Below are 19383 nucleotides of genomic sequence, written 5' to 3'. Positions count from 1 at the left end.
CATAATGTGGGTGGGTCTCATCCAATCAATTGAAGGCCTGAATAAGGCAAAATACTGACTTCCCCCAAGCATGGGGAAATTCTGCAGCAGACAGCCTTTGGATTTGAACTGTAACAGTGGTTCTCTTCTCTTTACTAGATCTGTAGCCTAATTGCCTTTGGACTTGATGCAACATTGGATCTTCTCTAGGTCTCCAGTCAGATGGCCTATCTTGCAGATTTTGACTTGCTAGCCTCCATAATTATGTGAGTCAATACCTTAAACCTCTCTCTGTCTCTCTCTCTTTCTCTCTCTCTCTCTGTATATATATACACACACACACATCCTATTGGTTCTGTTTCTCTGGAGAACCCTAATACACATGACTCATAAAATATGTGACTCATTAAATATGTTTACATTTCAAAATTCATTCTAGATATAGGCACTCAATAAACTCTTATGATACAACATTTAACAAGAAACACATGATACACATTGCCTGAGAATCTTTCAATTATTATGGTAGCCAGACTTCAAGATGGATCCCATTGATCCCAGCTTCTGAATGGTATTCACATCTTTGTGTAGTCTCCTCACACATTGTACCAGGGTTAGTGTGTGTGACCAACAGAATACAGGAAAAGAGATGGTATGTTACTTTTGAAATTGTTATAAAAGACATTGCATCTTACATCTTGATTGCTTTCTTCTCGCCTTCAGATCATTTTCTCTGAGAGCTGTAAGCAAACCTTTAGGGATACCCACGTGGTGAGGAACGGAGGCCTCCGTCCAACAGCAATGATAAATTTAGGGATCCTGCAAATAGCCATGAGACTCTTGGGAGTGTATCTTCTAGCCCCATTCAAGTCTTCCAATGATCGTGTCTCAAGTGAACATCCTGAGTGTAATATCATGAAAGGTCCTAGCTGGAGGTACCCAGTTAAGCTGCTCCTGAATTCCTGACCCTCTGAAAATTTGCGAGATAGTAAGTATTTAGGTTTTAAGCTGCTGAGGTTTGGGGCAAGTTGTTATACAAGAATACATAACTAATACAGATTTTGCTACCAGGTGTGTGTTGCGTATAACAAATACCTAAAAATGTGGGAGTGGCTTGGAAGCTAAGAAGTGGACAAAGCTGGGAGGATTTTGCAGAGACTGTTAGTGAAAATTTACTATGTCTTATGGCCTTTGAGGAGGCTGCCAGCAAAGGCTTACAGGAGGAATGAGTATCTTACTGGAAACTGGTGGAAAGGGAGTCCTTATGATATAGTGACACAAAATTTAGCAACTCTATTGCTTTCTAGTAAAGTAGAAAGTAGAAAATGTACCTAAGAAACTGGGTAATCTAGTCAGGAGAGCTGTGGCCAGACTGTGAAAGATGCTGCCTGATATGTTCTTGAGCCTTTAATAAAATGCAAGAAGGAAAGGGTAAGCTAAAGGGAAGAGTGCTGAACAGGAAGGAACTGAGACTTGATGGTTTTGAACGTTCACAGCCTTTCTAGATTGCAAACTGCTGAAATTAAGAAATGGCTTCCTAGCAAAGAGCAAATTCAGTCACTGTCAGAAAAAAAAATTTTAAGATAAAGTCTAAGGTATGCCTGTACAATTCATTGTTAAGAACTTAGAAAAACCTAAATTGAAATTTCAGAGTACTATGGAGTCAGACAAAAGATTTTCTAAAGATGTTAAGGATATGACATAAATCCCTACAGTCAAATAATAGGGCCTTTAAGAAGTTTAAGGAAGTTGCCCTTCAGTTGTGTTAACAGAAGCCCAACTTCGAAAAGGATTTATCTCAAAGTGATTTGTGGCTGTGGCTTTTATTAAATGGAATGAACTTCAATAAGATTCAAGAAAACCAAAATATTTTCAAAGAAAATTATAGTAGTCTCCCCTTATCTGAGGGGATACATTCCAAGACCCGCAGTGGATGCTAAAAACTGTGGATAATACTGAACCCTATATATACTACATTTTTTTTGTACATATGAAGCTGGGTACCTGAGAGTTACTGTAAATATTCAGTAAGAACCTGGTACCCTTCCATCTTGTTCCCAACACAAACACAGATGAAAAGAAATTAATCTTGTTAATTTACTATTTTCTTGTTAATCCTTTCTGAGGGATGACTCAAGGGTCACAAGGATTTATGGGGCTGTTTTGCAGAAAGAAAATAATGCCTTTAAGGAAGTTACAACCACCAGATAACCAGCCCCCAGCTGCTGTTAAGGCCCAGAAGTCTGATTGCCAAAGGGCTCACCTGGAGTGAAGGGAAAAGTGGACTTCCCCTTTGTTTCTCTGATACTCCTCCTCCCAAAGCCCCTTAGCTCTATAAAGACCCCATGCTTTCCTCTTTTGTTAAGGCAGATTTGAGAGAACCTATCCTCCTGCCCTCTCATTTTGGCCAATTGGAATAAACCTTTCTCCATCTCTGAGGTGGATGTCTCAGTGATTGGCTTACTGTGCTTAAGGCACAGGAACTTGAGATTAAGAGGTTTGGTATCACATACATACCTGTGATAAACTTTAATTTATAAATTAAGCACAGTAAGAGATTAACAACAATAACTAATAATGAAATAGAACAATTATGACAATATACTGTAATAAAAGTTACCACAGACCTTAGCAACCTCAGCATATATTTTATTTTTTCTTTCCTTATTAAGTAAAGTCGTATTTTTTCTTTCATCTTTTCACTTAAAGGAAGCACATTATGACTTCTCTTGGCATATCTGAACTGCCAGCATTGCTGCTCTTGCACTTTGGGGCCATTATTAAGTAAAATAAGGGCTACTTGAACACAAGCACTGAGATACTGTGACAATTGATCCAATAACTGAGATAGCCACTGGGTGACTAATGGGCAGGTAGTGTATACAACGGGGATATGCTGGACAAAGGGATGATTCACATCCTGGGTGGGACAGACTGAATGAGGCAAGATTAAATCATGCTGCTCAGAACAATGTGTAATTTAAAACTTATTAATTATTTCTGGAATTTTCCATTTAATATTTTTGAACTGTGGTTGACCGCAGGTAACTGAAACTACAGAAAGCAAAACCATGGATAAAGGGGGACTACTGCATGTTTGAAGAATCACAAAAAGCTTAACTGAAAGGGAGTAGAAAATGAAAAGTCTTTGAATTTCCAAACTTCTGCAAGGAGGAAGCAGCTGCAAATACATATTTCTTTTTGTGAAGAAGAATAGATAACAGTAAGGAAACAAGATCCCAGAGTGTGGAGCCCAGAACCATGGTAAGTCATCCGTAAGCAGGATGTGAACTGAGTCCTGATCAAGGAACTTTCAACATGTGCCTGGATGGATTTCAGAATGGCTGTGGGTCAGTATGTAAGCCTCCTGTTTTCCCTTTTTTAAAAAAAATTATTTTATAAAGGTCATAATGGTTCTTAATTGTGTAATTTCAGGTGTACATTACTATTTATCAGTATTCTGTATAGACTGAATCATGCTCAACACCAATAGTGAAGTCTTTAATCCATTCTGAGTTAAGTTTTGTGTATGGTGTAAGATAATGGTCTACTTTCATTCTTTTGCATGTGGCTGTCCAGTTTTCCCAACACCATTTATTGAAAATACATTCCTTTCTTCATTGTATGACCTTCGCTCCTTTGTTGCATATTAGCTGTCCGTAGATGTGTGGTTTTATTTCTGGACTTTCAATTCTCTTCCATTGATCTGTGTGTCTGTTTTTGTGCCAATACCATGCACTTTTGATTACTATAGCTTTGTAGTATATTTTGAAGTCAGGGATTGTGATGTCTCCACCTTTGTTCTTTTTCTCAGGATTGCGTTTGCTATTTGATGTCTTCTGTTGTTCCATATAAATGTTAGAATTCTTTGTATTATCTGTATCGAGAATGATATTGGGATTCCGATTGGGATTGCATTGAATCTATAGATTGCTTTTGGTACTATGCACACTTTAACTATGTTTAATTTTCCAATCCATGTTCATGGAATATCTTTCCATTTCTTTATGTCACCTTTGATTTCTTTCAATAATGTCTTATAGTTTTCAATGTATAGGTCTTTCACCTCCTTGGTTAAATTTATTCCTAGATATTTTATTCTTTTTGTGGTGATTATAAATGGGATTGTATTCTTGACTTCTGTTTCTGCTAGTTCATTAGTAGAGTATAGGAATGCAACTGATTTTTGTAAGTTGATTTTGTACCCTGCAACTTTACTGTAGTTGTTGATTATTTCTAATAGTTTTCTGATGAATTCTTTAGGGTTTTCTATATATAGAATCATGTCATCTGCAAACAGCAAAAGTTTCACTTCTTCCCTTCCAATTTGGATACCTTTTTTTTCTTGCCTAATTGCTCTGGCCCAAACCTCTAGTACTATGTTGACTAAGAGTGGCAAGAATGTACACCCTTATGTTGTTCCTGTTCTGAAAGGGATGGCTTTCAGTTTTTCCCCTTTGAGTATGATGCTGGCTGTAGGGTGTCATATATGACCTTTATTATGTTGAGGTACTTTCCTTCTATGACCATTTCATTGAGAGTTTTTATCATAAATGCATGTTGGATCTTGTCAAATGCTTTCTTTCCATTTATTGAGGTGGTCAGGTGATTTTTATTATATTTTTATTCCTCATTTTGTTACTGTGGTGCATCATATTGATTGATTTGAGGATGTTGAACCATCCCTGCATACCTGATATAAATCCCACTTGATCATGGTGTATGATCCTTTTAATGTATTGCTGTATTCAGTATACCAATTTTTTATTTTGTTGAGGATGTTTGCATCTATGTTTATCAACAATATTGGCCTGTAAGTTTCCTTCTTTGTGCTGTCCTTGTCTGGTTTTGGGATCAGGGTGATGCTGGCCTCATAGAATGAGTTAGGAAGCATTCCATCTTCCTCAAGGTTTTGGAATACTTTGAGAAAGATAGGTATTAAATCTTCTTTGAATGTTTGGTAGAATTCTCCAATGAAGCCATCTGGTCCTGGACTTTTATTTTTGGGGAGGTTTTTGATTACTGTTTCAATCTCTTTACTTGTGATTGGTCTATTCAGAGTCTCTACTTCTTCCTGTTTCTGTTTTGGGATGTTGTACAAGTGTAAGAATTTATCCATTTCTTCTAGGCTATCCAACTTGTTGGCATATAGTTTTTGATGGTATTCTCTTACAATCCTTTGTATTTCTGTGGGAGCCAATGTAATTTCACCTCTTTCATTTCTAATTTTATTTATTTGTGGCTTCTCTTTTTTTTTCATAGTGAATCTGGCAAAGGGTTTGTTGATTTTGTTTATCTTCTCAAAGACCCAGCACTTAGTTTCATTAATCCTTTCTACTGTTTTTTTGGTCTGTATTTCATTTATTTCTGCTAAAGTTTTTATTATTTCCTTCCTTCTGCTAACTTTAGGCTTTGTTCTTCTTTTTCTAGTTTTCTTAGGTGTAATTTAAGATGACTTATTTGAGATTTTTCTTATTTGCTGAGGTGGGCCTGTCTTGCTATGAATTTCACTCTTAGCATTGCTTTTGCTGCATCCCATAAGAGTTGATATGATGTATTTTCATTTTCATCTGTCTCCAGATATTTTTTGATTTATCCTTTGACGTCTTCTTTGATCCAAATATTTATGACTTTCCCTGATTTTTTCTTATGATTGATTTCTAGTTTCATAGCATTATGGCCAAAAAAGATGCTTGATATGATTTCAATCTTCTTAAATTTATTGAGGCTTCCTTGTTTCCCAATATATGGTCTATCTTTGAGAATGTTCCATGTGCACTTGAGAAGAATGTGTATTCTGCTGGTTTTGGATGGAGTGTTATGTACATAACTGTGAAGTCCATCTGTTCTGGTTTTTTGTTTAATTCCACTATTTCCTTGGTGAATTTCTCTCTGGATGATCTATCCATTGATGTAAGTGCAGTGTTGAGGTCCCCTACCATTATTCTGTTGCTGTTAATTTGTCCCTTTATGTCGTTTAATAGTTGCTTTATGTACTTTGGTACTCCTGTGTTAGTTACATATATATATTCATAAATGTTATGCCGTCTTGGTGGAATGTCCTTTTTATCATTATATACTGCCCCTCTTTATCTCTCATTGTCTTTTATATCTTGAAGTCAGCTTTGTCTGATATAAGTATGGCAACATTTGCTTTCTTTTGTTTGCCATTAGCTTGGAGTATGTCCTCCATGCCCTCACTCTGAGCCTGTGTTTGTCTGTAGAGCTGAGATGTATTTCCTGGAGCCAGCATATTGTTAGGTCTTGTTTTTTATTGCATTCAGCCACTCTATATCTTTTCATTGGAGAATTCAATCCATTTACATTTCAAGTGATTATTGATATACGAGGGCTTAATACTGCCATTTTATTTCCTGTTTTCCGATTGTTCTAGATTTCCCTTGTTTCTCTTCCTGTGTATTTCTGAGTGCCATTTCAGTTTGGTGATTTTCTATGATGGTTTTCTCAGTTTCTCTTTATTTATCATTTGTGTCTCTCTTCTGATTTTTTGTTTAGTGGTTACCGTGAAGTTTGTATAAAAGATCTCATAGATGAGATAGCCCATTTTCTGATAGCCTTGTATCTCCCTTAGCCTAAGTAGTTTCCACCTCTTTCCTCTTCTCCTAGTTACTGTTGTCACAAATTATTCTGTTTTGTATTATGAGTTTGTGATTAAAATGAAGTGTCTATAGTTATTTTTGATGCTTTCCTTCCATTTATCTTTAATATTATAATGAAGTGTTTGCTAACCTGTTTTGATAGAGAGCTGTAATTTTCTGATTTTGTCTACTTATCTAACTACTCAAGGCTTTATAAAGCTTTTGCTTATTGTTTCAGTTATGAGGGAAATTTGGATCATTTTTTGTAGGGGAGTCTTGTGGTGATGAACTCTGCCAGCTTTTGTTTATCTGGGAAAGCTTTTATTTCTCCATTGTATCTGTAGGATAGTTTTGCTGGATAGAGTATTCTTGGCTGAAAGATTTTGTCTTTCAGAATTTTGAATATATCATTCTGCTCTCTCCTGGCCAGTAAGAAGAGGAGAAGTCTGCTGAAAGCCTGATAGGGGTTCCTTAGTAGATTATTCTATTCTATCTTGCTGCCCTTAATATTTTTTCTTTGTCATTGACTTTTGCCAGTTTTACTCATACATGCCTTGGAGACAGTCTGTTTGCATTGATGTAATCATGAGTTCTATTTACTTCATTTATTTGTACTTCTTTTCCCAGGTTTGGGAAGTTCTCAATTGTTACTTTTTTGAGCAAGCTCTCTGCTCCTTTCTCCCCCTCTTCTCCCTCTGGAATACTTATAATCCTTATGGTGCATTTCGTAATTGAATCAGATATTTCTCAGAGAATTTCTTCATTTATTTTTTATTTGTAGTTCTCTCTTCTCCACCTGAAGCATTTCTATATTTCTGTCCTCTAAATTGCTAATTCTGTCCTCCATAAGTCAGCTCTGCTTTTTAAGGATTCTAGATAGCTTTTTATCTTATTCTTTGTGTTCTTCATCTCCAGAATTTCTGTTTGTTTTTTTTATAGAGTGTCAATCTCTTGTGTGAAGAAGTCCTTCTGCTCATTAATTTTATTCCTGTATTCATTAAACTGCCTTTCTGCTTCTTCTTGTAACTTGAGCTTTTTTATGATAAATATTTTGAATTCTCTGTCATTGAGATTATAAATTTCTGTGTCTTCAGGATTGGTTTATGTTTGTAATTTTCATTCTGATCTGGAGTGTTAATGTATTTCTTCAAGGTATTTGATGAGGTGGACATTTGCTGGCACATAGGGGTAGTGTCTGGTCACAGATTCCACCTGCCACCACTGGGGAGAGGCAGGAGTTGTGTTCTTTTTTCCTTTTTTGAGGAAGATTAACCCTGAGCTAACATCTGCCACCAATCTTCTTTTTGCTAAGGGAGATTGGCCCTGAGCTAACATCTGTGCCCATTTTCCTCTATTTTATATGTGGGACACCTTCCACAGCATGGCTTGATAAGCGGTGCATATGTTTGTGCCCAGGATCCAAGCTGGTGAGCCCTGGGCTCCCAAAGAGGAGTGCGTGAACTTAACCACTACACCATCAAGCTGGCCCCAGGAGCTCTGTTTTTTGAACCCATCAAGTATGCTGGAATGTGTGCCCATCTGCTGGAAGTTGTGCCAGTAGGGCTCATCTGTGTTTGCCGGCCACTGTTGCTTGGTGGGTACCACATATAGGCACAGGCACTCTGCTGTGTTTCCACTGCCGAGTTGGTGTGTCAGGCAGGAGGGGAGGGGAAGGACATTTTCTTTGAGTGCGCATGCTGGCTCTTCACTGACCCGTGGCCCTTAAGGGCCGCTGGGCTTGGTGGGAGCACCCATGTGGTGGCCAAGCCACCTCAGGGGGGAGCATTCCTGAGGACTGGGATGCAACTCTGAAAGCAAAAGCATTCCTATGGATGCCTTCCTGCTCCCCTGTTTCCTCCAAGAGTAGTGCATCAGGCAGTGCAGGAGGTCCATGCCTCAAATTGCTGCCACTGGGGAGTGGGATTAGATCTGATTACCTCCTTCCACTACTTCCTGGGGATCCAGCAACCCCCCACTTCAGATGTATGGCTGCATGGATCTCTCAGATGTCCTCTTGTGCTGTGTGGGTGTCCTCTGTTGGCTAATGAATGTCCTTTTGGTTGTATCTTAGGGGGGAGAGGCTACAGGAACAGTTCACTCCACAATGATGCTGACATCCCTCACCCTGTTTTCTCTTTTTGAATAGGAGTTCCTATAACAGTTCTCATATCTGTCCCACTATTTTATGTTGGTTACATGTGTGGGGGAGGGAGCACAGGTCACTTGTCTCTTTAGTTCACAGGATACCAGATAGAGAGGATCAGACTCAAGGAGCTTTCCTTGAGGAATTACACACCATAGATCCCCTGCACCTGGACCTGATTAGATGATGAGATTCTGGATATTACAGTGAAGCTGGAATGGGATGAGACTCTGGGTTCCTTGGGAAGAGTATTTTTCATGTAGGATAGACATGAATTATTGGTGGAGAGGTCAGACTGCCTCCAAGATAAGCTTCATGTCCTGCAATTCAGACTCTATTGTTGTCTTTTCCCGCAATCTAACAGGGCTGGGCTCTGTGACAGATACATTAGAAGTAAAGGTATTTTGCTTCTAACATAGACTATAAAAGATACTGTGCCCTTTATCTTAATGTTCTTGGTCTTTCTCTCTCTCTCTCTTTCTTTCAGGTCACTTGTTCTGGGGATGTCAGCAGTCATGTCATGAGCAGCATAACAGAAAGATCCATGTGTTGAAGAATTAAGGCCTCTAATCAACCACCAGTGAGAAACTGAGGGCTACTATCAACAGCCACATGAATGTACTTGGAAATGGATCCTTTAGCGTTAGTCAAGCTTTCTGCAGACTTCAGACTAAATCTTGACTACAACCTCCTGAAAAACCCTGAGTCAGAACCATCCAGTTAAACCACAACCTATTCCTGACTCTCAGGAACTGTATAATAAAATAAATCTTTCTCGTTTTAAACTGTCAAGTTTTGGGGTAATTTATTACATAGCAACAAGTAGCTACTACAATCATCCAAGTGTTTACTGATATCTTACTAGATCTCTTACTTCGTAAAAGGAACAGTCAGACATAATGAGAAAACACAATTTCTGATCTCTGTGTCAGTCAAGACTCAATGGTGAACACAGAAATCCCTGTAGGAATTATCAACTGGAAGAGTTTTAATAGAGGGAAATAGATGCTTAGAAATACATTGGAAAACTTTAAGTGCATGGTCAAGGCAGGGCCTTTAGGAGCTGCTGATTTTGAGGCCATTACTGAAGGGAGTTAAAAAAACACACTCCCTGTAGTTGAATGAGGCAGGCAGGGTGAAAAGGCCACCACCATAACTACTGCTGCTGCTACGGATGCATGTGTGTCTAGTAAGGTGAAGAATGGGCACAAGAATGTTACTGCAGAAAACCAGTACATGGCTACAACACTGCTCATCAGCATAATCAGAGGTGCAAGAAAATGACTGCTGCCTCATTCCTACCCTCCAGTTCTTCTCAAAGTAGATCTAACTAGTGGAACCTGATTCTCTTCTGGAATCTTAGTGACCAAGAAGTCTAGGAATATTTTTAGCTTTGTAACTTCTTCAAATTAAAAGGAAGTAGAATGGAGTTTGAGAGAGCCAATTCTCCCTCCTCACTAGTCGGCTGCTCACAAGGGGTTTACAAGATTAATGGGATGACAAGATTAACATAATGTGATAAGATTAGAGATGGGGCATGTGCTAAATGGAGTGTTACAGCTTAGGTTCAATAGAAGATCAGAGAACAAGGGGATTAGTGTGCATGGAGAATTCAGAGAAAGTTTCATGGAAGAGCTCAGCTTTCAGTTGGGGCTTAAAAAGATGGCGAAGACTGAACAAATACATAGAAAAAACAGTATTTAATGCAGGTGGACGGCAAGAGTAAAGGCCTGGATTAATGCAGATGACAGCAGGTAGTTAGCCTGACTCTTGCAAAGAATAAATAATGAAGGGTGGTGATAATAGGACTTTGAAATACGAAGGGCTTTAAAAATTGAAATAAAAGTTTAAATACATTGCATGTGGGTATACATGTGCTAAATGTCCATAACACACATTTATATAATTATGTAAAATTATGGATTTTATTGGCATTAAGTAAACTTGGTTTTTTGCCAGATGATGATGGACCGAGACTGACTTCAGAAATCCACATACCCACAGCTATCTCAACATTTCCTTCCCCTAGCCCCAGGCATATTTGTGCAGTCACTGTGACAGTCTTCAGCCTTGTTTTAATTCCTTAATTTCAAAAAGAAGCGTTCCCTGAACTCTCTAACTCTTGCCATTTCCTTCCTTATTGAGGGACTATACTTGTCCTCGTATCTTCCTAGCTACTGGATGTGGTTCTGTTTCTGAATGGACAATTTTGGCAATGTCATGTGAACCTGTCTAATTTTGAGTAGGGCATGTAATTAGAAATTGCCTGTTACTATGCCTCCTTATTTAGATCAGTTCTTCATCCCTTTTGATATATTAATAATAATAACAGTTATTTATTGAGCTTGTGTTATATTTCAGGAAAGGCACTAGATGCTTTACAAATATCGTTTCAAATCCAAACATGATTTTCTCTCCGTTTCATAGGTGAAGGATCCAATGAGATTTCTTTAGCTCTAGAGCCTGTAGTCTTTCCACTATATCACAAATATCAAAACATACAATATGTCATTTATATTATAACATCTAAGATCTCACAGCTTAAAAAATGTTGCTGCTGTTTATTATCTCATTTGATCCTCAGAATAAACCTGTGAATGAAGAAACATGGAGATTTACTCTTCTCTTTTTTATAGATTGAAGAAGCAACTAACTTCCGTCACCTTCCACAGCAAGTTGAGTGTTCAGTAGCCATTATTATATTTTGATCAAGTCTAAGATGAAGAAAAATTTTATTCTGTATACATTAGATAGATAGACACATAGATAAATTGATAGATAAATAGATTAATTTAAGAATTTGATGTTTAGAGAATTGAAAGTTTGAAAACTTCCTAATATCTTAGGGAATATATATTCTGTTACAGTAGAAACTGATAAAGCACAGTTATGATAAAACATAAAACTTTTTTTCTTATATGATTAATTCTATCTTGATTGCAGTTATTTATGATCCCCACCTATGCCTGAATGGCACATCTCACATTTTGGACTAGGGAAAGGATTCAGACATCAGCCATCTTTCTGAGTCTCTAATCAGTCTCTAACGTCTTCTGTCAATTAATTCATTATTTTCAATAGTGGAAGAGTTAAGAGAACCTGATTGTTTCTTTCTTTCTTTTCTGGCTGCTCTTTACTGCTACAGACCTCAGAAAGTTGTTCTTCAGCCAACTTACACATGCATGATTATATTATGCTGGAAGATGAGTTTTCTATTGAGGTTCACTATATACGTAGATAGTTATTTTGAAAGCGCTAAAGCATGAGGTAACCTCAGAAAATAAAGTTTGACCTCAGATTTTAAAAAATTGAATTTTAGTTATTTGTCAGGATGGAGGAAAGAGTTATAACTTTAGAATGACCTCCGGTTCTCAAATTTTATCTTTTAGCAGTTAGACTCCACAACCAGCCTGCCCTTTTCTGATCAAGAAACAAAAATTTATGCCTATGTAGCATCAAAAATTCCTTCGTTATAATCAAGAGGAACATAAAGGTGAACATTTTCATTAGTGCATGTCATGAACATTGTAGAAAAAAGAATTATAACTCACCCCAGTCCAATCCATCTTCCCTGAGGAGCCATTTAAAGGAAAAAATATCCTTGGTTTTTCAGTTACTTCAGCTCTTTGAAATAAGTTTTAAAGTTACACAGGAAAGTTCTCAAGAAATAACAAAGACCACTTGATCTCAGCTGAAGTCATGTGAAAAATCTTTAGGTTAGAGACTAATGACTTTACGTCAGGAATAATGCATTCAATTCTAAAATCAGTGCTATCGATTAAAATCCAAGAGATAGATGTGAGTCTTCAGCCTGTAGGAAGAGAGTTAATACATTTTTTCATATATTTAATCATGGTCATTACAGGACAAAGAATTAAAGATAATGCATCATTTGTCGAGGCTTTATTGAACATTTTATAATTACACGAAGTTTATATGAGAATTCAAATATTTTGCTTTCAAATCACAGGGAAGGAAATTCATAGGTTGACTGTAAAAATTAAAAGTCTTTGGGAAAGAAACAGATTTTCTTAACTCATGGATTAAATTAATGTAAATTTAATGTTACATAGGGTATAGCATTCCATATCACTATTTGCTTATGCATGTTGATATGTATAGATTTCATTATGCTAGAATAATTTTTAAAAGCTGAGAAATGATCTGTTCTAGAGCCCAACATTTTGTAGGAGAATGCAGAAAATTTACTGATCAACTTTGTATTAGGCACTTGACACACTTCACATTAACTCATAATCACACAAATGATCTTATTTGGTAGGCATTGCCTTCCCTGCTTTACAGTTGAAAAAACTGAACTCAAGATCACACAGCTGGAATTTGGGTAGGCTGCTAGTTATACCCAGCTTTGCCTATTCCCAGTCTGTGGTAGATCGCATATTTGACTTAAAATTTTCATATCTCCCTGAATCTACCTCTTTTGAAGTGTCTCCTGCTATTGTTTGGTGACCTGAATTTATCCATGGGACTTTCTTTGACCAATAGAATTTCAACAGGCATGATATAAGCAAAGCCTTGAATTGAGTTTACACAATGGGACTTTATCTTTTGTGCTTCTATCATTGCCATGAGAAGAACATATCTCAGCCAATATCCTAGTTCTAGAAAGAAGATGAAAGATGTGAGGAGCAGAACCTCTCCAGTTAGGCTGCACAAAGTAAGCCAGTAGAGAGCAGAACTCTCCCAGACTAGCAAACTGCAGATGAATAAACCAAATCAACCCGGCTAAATTCAGCCTAGACCAACTGCATCTCAGGTGATTACAGATGTGTAGCTGAAAGGATAAACAATTGTTTTGAGTGGTTTTCTATGCTGCAATTGATAACCTACACAAAATTGTATGTCCTTTCCCTTGCATTTTGCAGTTGATGAAACAAAACACAATTACTGATAGGAGAAACTTCCAAAAGTGTTGAAGTATCTTTACTATCCTTGGGTAATAAAAGTTTAACACTAATATTAACAGGCAGGAGAAGAGGGACCAAGATGGTGACATGGGACACTCCTGAACTTCCCTCTTCCATGGACGTGCTGAATGTACAGCTATATATGGAGCAATTACCTCTGAAAGAAATCCAAAAACTAGTTGAGTGACTCCTACACAACAGGCATTGAGAAAATTCCCACATAGAAACAAGTAGGAAAGGCTGAGACACACTTTCACCATAAACCCCACCCCTGGCACAGTGCCATACAACCAGGAGGAAACCACCAACTCTCAGCTTCTCTCTGAGAAGCAAAGGGTTTGGACGGTACATCTAGCACCCCAGCTTTTAAGACTCTCACCCAAGGGATGTGCCCCCAATACACCTAGCTCTGAAAGCCAAAGAGGCTAATGTCTACGAGACCCAAAAGACTGTAGCAAACAAAGAAGCAGTTCTTATAAGCCCCCAACAGATAGTCATCCAGGCTCAGCACAGAGGTAGCAGGCAAAAATGTCCATCTCCCGTTATCTCCCTGGAAGAGGCTTAAATACATACTTTCCCAGCTGCTGCCTGAGGGTCTGGCTTCTAATGAGCCTTCATCTAGGTGATGATTATCTAGGTGAAAGTCTGGACATTGAGTTTTCCAGACAAACAAAAGCTGAAGGAGTTTAGCTCCACCAGACTGATCTTACAAGAAATGTTAAAAGGAGTTCTTCAAGCTGAAATGAAAAGATAGTAATTAGTAACATGAAAACATATGAAAGAATAAAACTCACTGGTAAAGGTAAACATATAGTTAAATTCAGAATACTCTATATGGTAATGGTGATGGGTAAATCACTTATAACTCTAGTATAAAGGTTAAAAGACAAAAATACAAAAGATAACAATAACTATAATAATTTGTTAATGTATACACAATATAAAGAGATGTAAATTGTGATACGAAAATATAAAATGTGTGTGTGTGGAAGTGTAAAACTGCAGCTTTTGAATGGCCTTGAAGTTACGTTGTTTTGGCTTAATAGAGATTGCTATAAATATAAAATGTTTTATGTAAGCTTCATAGTAACCATAAAGCAAAAACTTATGCTAGATACACAAAAGATAAAGAGAAAGGAATCTGAGCATACTACTACAGAAAATCATCAAATCACAGAGGAAAAGAGGACAAGAAGAAAAAAGGAAGTACAAAACAGCCAGAAAACAATTAACAAAATCGTAATAATAAGTGCATACCTATTAACAGTTATTTTAAATGGAGAATTTTAAAACACTCCAATCAAAGGACAAACATAGACTGAATGTGAAGGGATGGAAAAAGATATTCCACACAAATGGAAACAAAAGAAAGCAGGAGTAGCTGTACGTATATCAGACAAAACAGACTTTAAGCAAAAAACTAACAAGAGACAAAAAAGTTTACTATATAATGATGAAGAGGTAAATTCTTCAAGGGGCTATCGTAATTGTAAATATTTATGTACCCAACATAAGAGCATCTAAATACATGAAGAAAATATTAATATATTTAAAGGGAGAAATACGGAGCAACACAATAATAGTAGGAAACTTCAATACCTCACTTTGAACAATGGATAAATCATCCAGACAGAAAATCAACAAGGAAACATTGGACTTAAACTACACGTTAGACGAGATGGACCTAATAGATATATATAGAACATTCCATCCAACAGCAGTAGAATACACATTCTTCTCAAGTGCACATGGAACATTCTACAGGATAGATCATATATTAGGTCAAACAGTGTCTTAATAAATTTAAGATTGAAATCATATCAAATATCTTAATCCGACCACAATGGTATAAAACCAGAAATCAATTACGAAAAGAAAACTGAAAAATTCACTAATATGTGGAGATCAAACAACACGCATCTAACCAACCATTGGGTTAAAGAAGAAATCAACAGGGAAATCAAAAAGTAGCTTCAGCACATGAAAATGGAAACACAACACACCAATGGTTACGAGACGAAGCAAAAACAATTCTAAGAGGAAAGTCTATAGTAATAAATGCCTACATTAAGAAAAAGAAAGATTGAAATAAACAACCTAATTTTACACCTCAAAGAACTCAAAAAGGTACCTCAAAAGAAGACCTAAAGTTAGTAGAAAGAAGGAAATAACAAAGATCAGAACAGAAATAGAGACTAAGACTAAAGATAGAGTAGAGACTAAAAATATAATAGAAAAGTTCAATGAAAATAAGAGCTGGTTTTGTTAAAAGATAAATAAAATTGACAAACCCTTAGCTAGAATAACAAAAAAAAAGAGAGAGTGAGAGAGAAGATTTAAATAAATAAAAAGAGAAATGAAAGAGGTGATATTACAACTGATAACACAGAAACACTAAGGATCATAAGAGATCGCTACGAACAATCACATACCCACTAATCAGACAACCTAGAAGAAATGGATAAATTCCTAGAAACATGTGACCTACCAAGACTGGATCATGAAGAAACAGAAGATCTAAATAGAGTGATTACTGGGCCTGGCTGGTGCAGTGGTTAAGTTTGCACACTCGCCTTCGGCTGCCCAGGATTTGCGAGTTCAGACCCCCTGGCACAGACCCATACACCACTCATCAAGCCATGCTGTGGCAGCATTCCACATACAAAATAGAGGAAGATTGGCACATGTGAGCTCAGGACCAATCTTTCTCAAGCAAAAAGAGGAAGATTGGTAACGGATATTAGCTCAGGGCCAATCATCCTTACCATTAAATAAATAAACAAATAAATAAATAGACCAATTACCAGTAAGGAGATTGAATCAATAATCAAAAACCTCTCAGCAAAGAAAGGTCCAGGACCAGATGGCTTCACTGGTGAATTGTAACAAACATTTAAAAAAGAATGAAGGCCAATCCTTGTCAAACTCTTCCAAAAAATATAAGAGGAGGGAACATTTCTAATATAATTTTAAGAGGCCAGCAGTACCCTGATAGCAAAGCCAGACAAGGACACTACAAGAAAAGAAAATGACTGTGAATATCTCAGATTACATAGATGAAAAAATCCTTAAGAAAATATTAGCAAACATTTCTTTCAATATTCAAAGAAATATTCAACATTACATTGAAAAGATCATACAGTATGATCAAATGAGATTTATCCCTGGGATGCAAGGATGATTCAACATTCACAAACCAATCAACGTGATACACTACATTAACGAAAAGAAAGAAAAGATGAAAATCATACGATCGTCTCAATAGATGTAGAAAAAGCATTTGTCAAAATTCAATAGCTTCTCATAATAAAAACTCTCAACAAGCTGTGTATAGAAAGAATGTTTCTCAACATAATAAAGATCACATATAACAAGCCTACTGCTAACGTTATACTCAATAGTGAAAAGCTAAATGCTTTTCCTCTAAGATTAGGAACAAGAAAAAGAGGCCCATTCTTGCCATTTCTATTCAACATAGTACTGGAAACCCTAGCCAGGCAATTAGGCAAAAAAAAAAAAAAAAAAAAGAAAGAAAAAAAGAAATACAAGCCATCCAAATCAGAAGGAAGTAGTAAAACCGTCTGTATTTGCAGATGACATGATATTATATACAGAAAACCCTAAGGATGCCGTCAAAAAGCTGTTAGAACTAACAAACAAATTTGGTAAAGTTGCAGGACACAAAATCAATATAAAAAAATCTGTTGGATTTCTATACACTAATAAACAATCTGAAAGAGAAATTAAGAAAATAATACCATGTATGATAGCACCAAAAAGAATAAAATACTCAAATTAAACTGAGGAGGTGAAATATCTGTATATTGAAATCTGTAAGACATTGATGAAAGAAACTGAAGACACAAATAAACGTAAAGATATTCACGTCCATGGATTGGAAGACTTAATATGGTTAAAATGTTCGTGCTACCCAAGCGATCTACAGATTCAACACAATCTCTATCAAAATTCCCGTGGCATTTTTTACAGAAAGGGAAAAAACCCTAAAGTTTGTATGGAACCACAAAAGACTCGGAATAGTCAATGCAATCTTTGAAAAAGAGAAATAATGTTAGAGGCATCAGAATTCCTGATTTCAAAGTATATCACAAGCTACAGTTATCGAAACAGTATGGTATGGGCAGAAAAACAGACACAAGGTTTAATGGAACAGAAAAGAGAGTCCAGAAATAAATTCACCACATGTGGTCAATTAATTTATGACAAAGAAGCCAAGAATATACAATGGGGAAAAGGATAGTCCCTTTAATAAATGGTATTGAGAAAATTGGATAGCCACATGCGAAAGAATGAAACTGGACCCCTATCTTACACAATACACAAAAATCAACTGAAAGTGGATTAAAGACTTGGACATAAGACCTGAAACCACAAAAATCCTAGAAGAAAACATAGTGGGTAAGTTCTTTGGCATTGCTCTTGGCGATGATTTTTGGATTTGACAGCAGCAAAGGAAACAAAAGCAAAATATAAACAAGTGGTACTACATTGAACTAAAAAGCTTCTGCACAGCAAAGGAAATCATCAATAAAATGAAAAAGCAACATCAGAATGGGAAGAAATATTTTCAAACCACCTATCTGAAAAGCAGTTAATATCCAAAATATACAAGGAACTCATACAACTCAACAGCAATAAACAAATAGCCAAAAAATGGGCAAAGGTCCTGACTAGACATTTTTCCAAAGAAGACAGATAAATGGCCAACGTGTACATGAAAAAGTGCTCAATATAACTAATCACTAGAGAAATGCAAATCAATATCAAAATTAGATGTCATCTCACACCTATTAGAATGGCTATTCTCAAAAATACAAGAGATAGCAAATGCTGGCAAGGATGTAGAGAAAGAGAACCTTTGCACGCCATTGATGGGAATGTAAATTGGTGCAGCCACTATGGAAAACAGTATAGAGGTTTCTCAAGAAACTAAAAATAGAACTACCATATGATGCAGCAATCCCACTTCTGAGTATATATCCAAAAGAAATGAAACAGCTATCTCGAAAAGATATCTGCAGTCCCATGTTCATAGCAGCATTATTTACAGTAGCCATGACATGGAAGCAACCTAAGTGTCCATCGACTGATGAATGGATAAAGAAGTTGTGGTATATATACACAATGAAATATTGTTCAACATTAAAAAAGAAGGAAATCCTGCCATTTGCAACAGCGATGACCCTGGAGGGCATTATGCTAGGTGAAATGCCAGACGAAGACAAATACTGCATGGGATCACTTATATGCAGAACCGAAAATAAAAAAGTTGAACTCAGAAATAGAGAGCAGAATGGTAGAATGATGATTGCCATGGGGCTGGGGGATGAGGGAAATAGAGGCTAGTTAAAGGGTACGAACTTTTAGTTACAAAATGAATAAGTTCTGAGTATCTAATGTATAATGTGGTAACTATGGTTGATAATATCATATTGTATAATAGAAATTTGCTAAGAAAGTAAAACTTGTGTTCTCATCAAAGAAAAAGGGCAAATGTGTGAGGTGATGCACGTCTTAATTAACTCGATGGTGGGAATCCTTTCACGATGTGTATGTTTAACAAATCATCATGCTGTACACTTTAAATATCTCGCAATTTTACTTGTCATTTATACCTCAATAAAGCCAAAATAGATGCAGGAAGAACCGAGTTTAGGTGACACATTAATTTTTCCATCTGAAAATAGTTCTTGGTGGCCTCTAGTAGTCTAGG

This window comes from Equus asinus, chromosome 18, assembly GCF_041296235.1.
Source record: "Equus asinus isolate D_3611 breed Donkey chromosome 18, EquAss-T2T_v2, whole genome shotgun sequence".
Classification (NCBI taxonomy): Eukaryota; Metazoa; Chordata; class Mammalia; order Perissodactyla; family Equidae; genus Equus; species Equus asinus.
The sequence above is the reverse complement of the archived record's forward strand: the minus strand, read 5'-3'. Positions refer to the sequence as shown.